The sequence below is a fragment of the Loxodonta africana genome, chromosome 18 (assembly GCF_030014295.1).
Source record: "Loxodonta africana isolate mLoxAfr1 chromosome 18, mLoxAfr1.hap2, whole genome shotgun sequence".
Taxonomy (NCBI): domain Eukaryota; kingdom Metazoa; phylum Chordata; class Mammalia; order Proboscidea; family Elephantidae; genus Loxodonta; species Loxodonta africana.
The window spans coordinates 39271676-39280552 of NC_087359.1; the positions used below are offsets into that span (position 1 = coordinate 39271676).

The 8877-nt window shown below is 41.2% G+C and overlaps 1 protein-coding gene across 5 annotated transcripts in view; it reads right to left on the reverse strand.

Moving 5' to 3' along the window:
- SPOP (speckle type BTB/POZ protein) overlaps positions 1 to 8455 on the reverse strand; it is a 76116-nt gene extending 67661 nt beyond the window's left edge. For all 5 annotated transcript variants that reach the window (XM_023553605.2, XM_003414652.4, XM_010594347.3 and 2 more), the window contains exon 1: positions 8299 to 8455. The gene's annotated coding sequence lies outside the window, so the exon portion shown is untranslated. The remainder of the gene's footprint in view (positions 1 to 8298) is intronic.
- Positions 8456 to 8877: the final 422 nt, after the last annotated feature.

Consider the following 8877-nt stretch of genomic DNA (forward strand, 5'->3'; position numbering starts at 1 on the left):
ATACCTCAAATGTCTATTAACAGCAAATAGATAAATAATAAAATACCATACAGCAGTTTAAATGAAATCAAGTTGCATGTCTATTAACAGGAAATGGATAAATAAACTATGGTACAGTATATTCATAAAATACTATACAGCAGCTTGTCGAGTCCTGGTGGCACAGTGGTTAAAGTACTCAGCTGCTAACTGAAAGGCTGGCAGTCGAACCCACCAGCCACTGTACGGGAGAAAGATGTGGCAGTCTGCTTCCGGAAAGATTTACAGACTTCAGAAACCCTATGCGGCAGTCCTACTCTGTTCTATAGGGTCACTTTTAGTCGGAATCGACTCATCAGCAGTGTAGTTTGGTTTGGGATACAGCAGTTTAAACGACTGCAGTCAAGTTGTATGCATCAATCTAAGTAAATCCAAAAATGATACTGAGTACAAATTCAAGGTACAAAATGGTACATCTTGGATTCTAGCATTTATCTCAAGTTTGAAAATGACAGACACCCATGGGGATAACAAACACCAAATTCAAGATAGCTGTTACCTCTTAGGACTGGAGAACAGGCGTACACTAAGACTTCACTGTTTCTGTAATACTGTATTTATTACTAAAACAAATCTGAGCACATATATAACAAAATGCTAAGATTTGATAAAGTTGGGTGATAGGCATATGAGCAATATTTTTATCTGTTTATTCTACATGTATGGGGTATTTTATGATTTAAAATTTAAGGCAGCACCAATGATTTTCCACCTTTAAAAACTGTCATTTTTATTTGCAGCAAATGTTTACACGGCTACTTGTTTCTAAATACCAAAGAAAGGAGTATATAAACCTCAATTTAAGAAGATGAATAATTACATACATTTTTTTCTCTTACTAAAAATAAATTAATTAAAAATAAGAGAAATCAGAGGCCTTAGAACTACTGCAAGCATGTAGCAGGTACCATGGCAGGAAGATCTAAGCCAACAGCTTCTTAAAAAGAAACAGCTAAGAATAAAGGTCTCCATGGTCAGATAAGGGTTACCGTCTGAACACTTCATTCCCACTCTGAGGTCTGCATCCAAACCTCCCAAAGCTGCATGACCAGCTTTGCCACAGAGGGCAGCTAGGCAACTCCTGCATGTTCTATTAAAATGTGACCATAGTTGTAAGAATGAGGACCCAAGCTTTTCCTAAAGAGGCTGGACTTTAAAATTTCTTTTCTTGTAATGTGAGCTTGTCAAAAACAAAAGTAAAAGAAGCTACTGGATCCTACTAGGAAATCTGTCAGCAGTGACTTTCAGAGTGGCTTGCCAGGCCTGAAAACAAACACAAGAAACAGGTGTTCATCCCTGAATACACAACCAGAATTTAATATGGGGCCAGTATTATTATGAAACCAGGTTGACAATAGCTTTATGAAGTCTGGAAGTAAATATGACAAGATGGTAAAAAGAAAAATGAATTTCTGATAAATATCAGAATACTGTTACTGTCTAGCTTTGCATAACTTGAGATCAGATAAGATTACTCAAAATACCACTACATGGTAAAAGTCTAATAAAACATTTTTTGCTAAGGTTACAATGCAGTTCCACCGTGTCTTTTGTTTCCGTTAACCTTCATTAGTGTGATGGATTTTCAGAAAGCATTGCGCATACACCGACATTTCTCCTGAGTCTATACAGTTCATATTATAAACTCACAGGATTCAGCACTGTTCTAAACCCAGGCTTAAGACAGCTAGGTATCAGAGTTCGTGGCCTATCTGAAATTTTTCCCTAATTAAAAGCAATTTCTCTCACTCTCTTTTCACGATAAAAATCTAGTGATAATGGGGAAAAAAATGCTACTACAGCATAATCTTATGTAACACTCTGTAAGGGAGGAGGAAAGACAAACACGTACTTGTGCATATACACACAAAGATGTTTGTATGTAGCTATCAAAATCTGACATCCCAACAAAGCTTATAAACACACAATTTAAGTCTCTAAATTTTATCCTGTGTACCTTTCATCTCAGAAAAACAGCAGAATCACTAATAAGAAACATGAAATTCCCTTCTACAGTTAGTTTCATATTAAAAGGAGGGGAAAGCAATGCTCTCTTTCGGAGATCCTACCTTCTTTCACAAGAAATCTTGTGGGTTGCAGGATCCAGAATCCAGCAATGCCACAGGCACAAAAGTGAGTCAAACACTAAGAGCCTTGTGTTAAAATAAAGGCATCTTTAGTTTTAGAATTTGGTTCCAGAAGGTCCATAAAGGAGGTGAAAAACAATTTATTGAAAGGGAAGAAAATGTGATGTTTATAAGGTACAGAGGCGAGGGTTTCACATCTAGGACAGGAAAAATACAAAGCGAGCCAGGAACTTTTTGCGCCGGAAAGCAAGCAGTGCTCATACACCAAGCTTGAAGGGGTTCCACAGGTCAAATATGGGACATTTTGAGCATCAGAAAGAATGTCTATAATTGTTGATGAAACGCAGAATGAAAACCCATGAGTTCATAATGATACTAAAACAGAGAGAGAGAAAGAGAAACTATTCATTTACTACCATTGGAGGTGACTATGATACCATCTCCTTACTCAGAAAATTGTTAAAGGGAAAGAATTAGGAATTTACCACAACTTTCTACATAGAAATTCTAATTTATTCCTAACTGATGAGGGAAATTTTTATAGACAAATGAACACTAATCTTTGTAAAAGGACTCACAAAATTAGAAAAATCACCATTTTGCACCAACCAATGGTTCAGGCAAGGATCATCAATAGAGCTAACATCTGAAAGGTTGCTAGAGAAGTTAAACAGTATGGTGCCAAAGTGTCACCACCCTACAGATGACGTGGTAGTTACACAGAAAAAATACTGTCTTCATATTGGAGAGATCTGGTATTTACCACCTTAACGAACGACCGAACAAGTTCAGCAGCACTGACAGTGGGGCATTATGACATATCGCTCTCCTGTTGTGATACAGTATGAGGCACACAGCAACGCCTCTGAAGTATTCTTACCAAAAGTCTTCAACCTAAATCTAATCAAGCCTTAACTGCCAGATTACGAAAAAAAAAAAAAAAATTACAGGGATAAAGGCACAAATTAAACAATACCACAAGGAAACAACAAGAAAACTCCAGAAGTAATATATTCTCAAGACAACTGTCCTGGTCTCTTAAAAAAGCCAGTATCATGAGGCTTCTAAATAAACTGTTTGCGATTTAAAAAGAGATTAAAGAAACATTACAAATATAAACATCCTGGTTTGGAGGAAAAAAAATACAAACAGCTAAAAAAGTCACCTTTGAGACAACCGGGGATACCTGAACATGAACTGGACATCAGACGGTAATAGAAAATTCCCGTTAATTCCCTTAACTGTGATAATGTATTATAAGAACAATTAAGTAAAACAGTGTCTTTATTTTAAGGAGATGCGTCTAAAGTGTTTAAGAGTAAAGCGTCATGACATCTGCAATATAAAGATATAAAAAGCCCACTGTCGTCAAGTTGATTCTGACTCATAGCGACCATACAGGACAGAGTAGAACTGCCCCATAGAGTTTCCAAGGAGCGCGTGGCAGATTCAAACTGCCGACCTTTTGGTTAGCAGCTGTAGCACTTAACCACTACGCCACCAGGGTTTCCTATAAAGATATACATACATTTTATATATAGACACTTATGTACACACACGTGAACGTATACGGATAACTAAATATGACAAAATGTGAACAATGAAATCTCGGTGATGGGTACCCTATGATGGGTATAAAGGTGGTAATTGTACAATTCTTTCAACTTTTTGTATGTTTAAACTTTTCCACTTAAACGGTTGTTAGAAAAAAAAATTGGTTCAAACTGCACCTCCAGGAAGGCCTCCCAAATGAAATGAAAGCTCCTCTAAATGCTGTTGTTCTTAGCTGCCATCCAGTCGGCCCCGACTCATGGTAACCCCGTGCACAAAGGAACAAAACAGAACCACTGTGATCCATAGAGTTTTCATTGGCAAGTTTTCAAAAACAGATTGCCAGGGCTTTCTCCTCAGTCCACCTTAGTCTGGAAGCTCCGCTGAAACCTGTTCAGCATCACAGCAACACGCAAGACTCTACAGAGAGACAGGTGGTGGCTGTGAATAAGGTACAGTAGCCAGAAATCAAACCCAGGTCTTCTGCATGGAAGGTGAGAATTCTACCACTGAGCCACCAAAGCCTCGCTCTAAGCCTTAATCAGTCCTTTATATGGCCTCCTGAGCCTAGAACACAATGTGTTACTGTTCCACACTGTTTTCTAATTGTCTCATATACTGAGTAGATGTGGTTTTCCAACAAGATTGCAAGCTCCTTCAGGTATTAAAAAAAAAAAACAAACTCATTGCTATCCAGTCCATTCCAGCTCAAGGCGACCCTACAGGACAGAGTAGAACTGTCCCATAGGCTTTCCAAGGCTGAAATCTTTATGCAAGTAGACTGCCACATCTTTCTCCCCCTTCAGGTACAGGTATCTTTTAATTCTTTTCCATTTCTTCACAGCTCAGAGTGAAGTGTTCTGCAGTCAGCAGACTTCTGAAAAGCGTTAGTACCAATACTCTGCACAAAGAAGGAACTCAGTAGAGTACCCTGAACAAGCTGGGATAGCTTTTCAATCTACACTCCTTGACAGAACAGCAGTTAACCTATATAAACAATTCTGAGTTGCAGTAATCAAAAGGAGATCATAAACCATCACGTATGGGCTTACAGAATTTCACACAGAGAAACTATCATCTAAGAGCTGGAGAAAAATTTGAATATAGCTTCTATATGTTTTCCAAGCACTATCATGGATTTGCTCTTATCCAGGCACATGATTTTATTCTCAAGATTTTATTCTTCAGTCGAACAATACTCCCCACCCCCACGTGCGAAACTGTGACAGTATTTATCCACAACTCCTCCGTGTAATGACACTTACCAAGCTACATAATGAACTTTAAATCTTAGATAAAAGACTGCACAAAGATCAAAATTTTTGATAACAATGTTGGTGAGAAAACAGGCACTCTACTGGCAGGAACATAAACTGGTACAACCTCAATGGAAGGCAATTTAGCAGTATCTACCAACGTTAAAAACACAGACACTTTGAGTCATACTTCCACTAGAAATTTATCCGACACTCAGGTACATAGTAAGTACGTACAAGGAATTAAGTACATACTGGAAACAACCTAAAAGTCCAAGAGTATGGTTAAATAATGATACATCTATACAATGGAATACCTGTCATCTTTCAAAAAGGAAGAAATACTGTATGTACTATATGTATGGAATGATCCCCAAGATATAGTAAGTGAAAAAAACAAAGTGCAGAACAATGGGTATAGTATCTTACCGTTTGTGTAAAACAAAGGAACCAGGAAGCCCACCAAAGAATAAAAGGTATATATGCCTGTATAAACACAGACCATCTCTGGAAGGGTCAACAAGATACAGGTAACGATGGTCACCTTTGGGGAAGGGAACTAGATGGATGAAAGGGGGATGGTAGAAGAGACTTTTCACTTCCTCTCGTTGAATTCTGAATTTCGTTTCACATATACGTACACGTGTTACCCATTCTAAAGAGGGATTTAAAAAAAATTAAAAGCTCTGCACCAATATAAATTATTTAATGATACTCATCTTAATCCCAAAAGCGTTTCTTTTAAATGAGTCTTGGACAAATTGAACCAGATGAAATGTTTCCAGATAAGAACAAAGCATCCCAGATGACAGAAGCCTACTGAGAAAATGAACATTTATTACCTCAGTTTCACCTCAAGATTTCACCAGAACCTGACAGAAGTCAGGACATAGGAAGCATTTAACATCTCCAAGTATCAAACTAGCCACTCTGAAGAGCTCTAAAAGGAGAAGTCACCAAAGTTCCAAATGGACACTAACCACTCCAACCCTAAGTATGATGCTGTCACAATAACTTATACTCCTCAGTCTTTGCACAAGGAAACAAAGATGAATCTCCAGCTCTTTCCCAGAATGCAGGATGATATACCAAACCAAAAACCAAACCCAATGCTGTCGAGTCGATTGCAACTTATAGCGACCCTATATAGCGACCCTATAGGACAGAGTAGAACTGCCCTATAGAGTTTCCAAGGAGCACCTGGTGGATTCAAACTGCCGACCCTTTGGTTAGCAGTCATAGCACTTAACCACTACGCCACCAGGGTTTCTCACAGGATGATATATGTACCCCAAATTCCTGTGCTTCTTCTGTGTCATCCCTTGGCTCCAACTGTAACCATGGCAACAGGAAACAACATAAAAGACAGCTGAACCAAGAAAAGGCTAGGGTTAAATTGGGAAGTGAAAATATGTATATATGTATATATATGTGTGTGTGTGTATATATATATATATATACTTTAAGGTCCAAGAACATAAGGTTCTAGAGTAAAGAACGACACCAAAAAAAAATTCTTAAGAGAAGAATACCAAGAAAAATAAAACACAAAGGAAAGAGAATAGAAAATAAGGCTCACTACTACATCCCATGGGAAACCCTGGTGGCGTAGTGGTTAAGAGGTTGGCTGCTAACCAAATCCACCAGGTGCTCCTTGGAAGCCCTACTGGGCAGTTTTACTCTGTCCTATAGAGTTACTGGAAACCCTGGTGGCGTAGTGGTTAAGTGCTACCTACGGCTGCTAACCAAAGGGTCGGCACTTCAAATCCGCCAGGCGCTCCTTGGAAACTCTGTGGGGCAGTTCTACTCTGTCCTATAGGGTCACTATGAGTCGGAATTGACTCGACGACACTGGGTTTGGTTTGGTTTGGTTTTACAGAGTAACTACGAGTTGGAATCAACTCAACGGTAAGGCGTTTGGTTTTTTGTTTTTGTTTTTTTTGGTTTAATATGTCCCATATTAGTTACCCAGGTGGGAGACAGTTGGCAGAGATAACTGAAAAACACAGAAAATGCCCTCCACCCCAAACAACTTAGCTATTTGTTTCAGTGCTATTCAGCACGCCTTTTGCTAGTAAGAGTTTATCTTTTCCCCACCCTGTTCAGATGGCAGAGGTAAACAGCAAAGTATCCACAAGAGTGGCAACACGGGAGCAAATTAAAGGACTACGTATAATCTGCCAGGTCAAAACCCAGCTCCCAGATCACTGAAATATTGTTGTACTTTAAAGTTCCTTGTTTCAATTTTTTTATCTGCCAATGCGAAAAAAAAAAAATTCCCGTTACTTAAAACCTCCACTGGATGAGTTATCGTCCACCAGTAGTCTCAGATTGCTTTTGTTTTCATGTGTTCACAGTGCATCAATAATGTACAGCTAAAACGACAGCGCTAAGGAAGATCTTTAACAAAAAAGCGGCAAATGGGTCACACAAATTAGGAGGACTGGCAGATGAGAAACCTGATGTCTTCATTTACAGTTACTACCCTAAGCCCCAAACTGTGTTCTTTATCTCTACCTTATCTAGTTCTGTGGAGACAGTTTAGGATTTTACTAAAAGGAAATCCCCTTGCTTACTTTCTTACGATCCTTAGTACTCCCTAGAAAGGTTACCGAAAGTCCCGGACAAAATTATTGAATGAGTTGAGGCACCTACTCCTAAATTTAGGAGAGATCTGTACTATGCATACAGGACGATGGGAGTAAGGGAAAGGAAAAGTAATCCTAGAACTAGAAGTTGCAGTGACAGTTTCAAAAGAAAGGTCAGCGTGGGACACGTTGGCTCTGGGAAGCGTTTGTAACCTGGGAGTCTCTGGGGCAACTCCAGATGCAAATAGTGCTTTGTCCATAAATCCCTCAAATAATTTAAATTTTCTCTTCTGGATAGAAGCAACAGAATCACTATCTGGCAAAAAGTCTAGCCCACTGCCTGGGAACAAGGGGGGAGCGTGTTAAATAAGCTCTTTATCCCGCAGGTCCCTGCAACACAGCGATGCGCATGCGCCCCCGCGGCACCGAACAAGCACCCCTAGCGCGTTCACACTCGCGCATGCGCAGTCACCCATCTCGCCGCAGGCGACAGCTCACTATTTGGCAAGGGGGATGGGGCTGGGAAAATGATGGCGGGGGGGCTGAAGGCAGGGGGCTCGTTTGTGTCTTCTGAATGCTTGGGATTGGGAGAAGGGACGGTTGATTAGGCTCTGGCATTCGCAGGCCACGTAACCCGGGATGTGGGAAATAAAGCAGATAAGAGTATATGTGTGTGGTGGGGGGGGAGTTGTGAGGGGGTCAGTCACCTCTTAAGGGAGGCGCCCACTCCATTCCGACAGGACAACCCCCTCCCTCGACTCTCCTCCCCCCACTCACCTGAGAGCGGCGGCGACAGCTGCTGGTCCCCGTCCCCCTGCGCTCGCTTCATACTGTCCGCAACATCCGGGACCTGCGGGACCGCCGATACACAAATACACACACACTCGGAGCGCGCACACTCACACACACACACTCCGAGACACACCGGCCGGAGCGTCATGGCGTCATCACGTCGACGCAGCGAGCGCGTACCCGCCGGGCCCCACCCCGCGCGGCCTCCTCCCCTTCTTCCCCTCTGCTCTCCTCTCTCCTCCCCTCCCTGCCTCCTGTCCCTCCTCCCTATTCCTCAAGCCTCTGCCTACCTCCCGTAGTGCGCATGCGTCCCGGGGCCTCGCCAGGGTCAGGGAAATGATGGGAAGGAGGAGCCTGAGAAGAAAAAGGCGGGAACTGGGAGGGGGTAGCGTGCAGGGCGCGGGAGGATTGAGCCGAGGTGCGAGGACCAAATAGAGGGATGCCAAAAGGGGCAGGGAGTGGACAGCGTAACAATAAAGGTATTTAACAACAAACATATTTGGGAGCGGTGTATGGGTTAACAACTACTTTTATATCCATTAGCTAATTTTTTTTTTTTTTTAA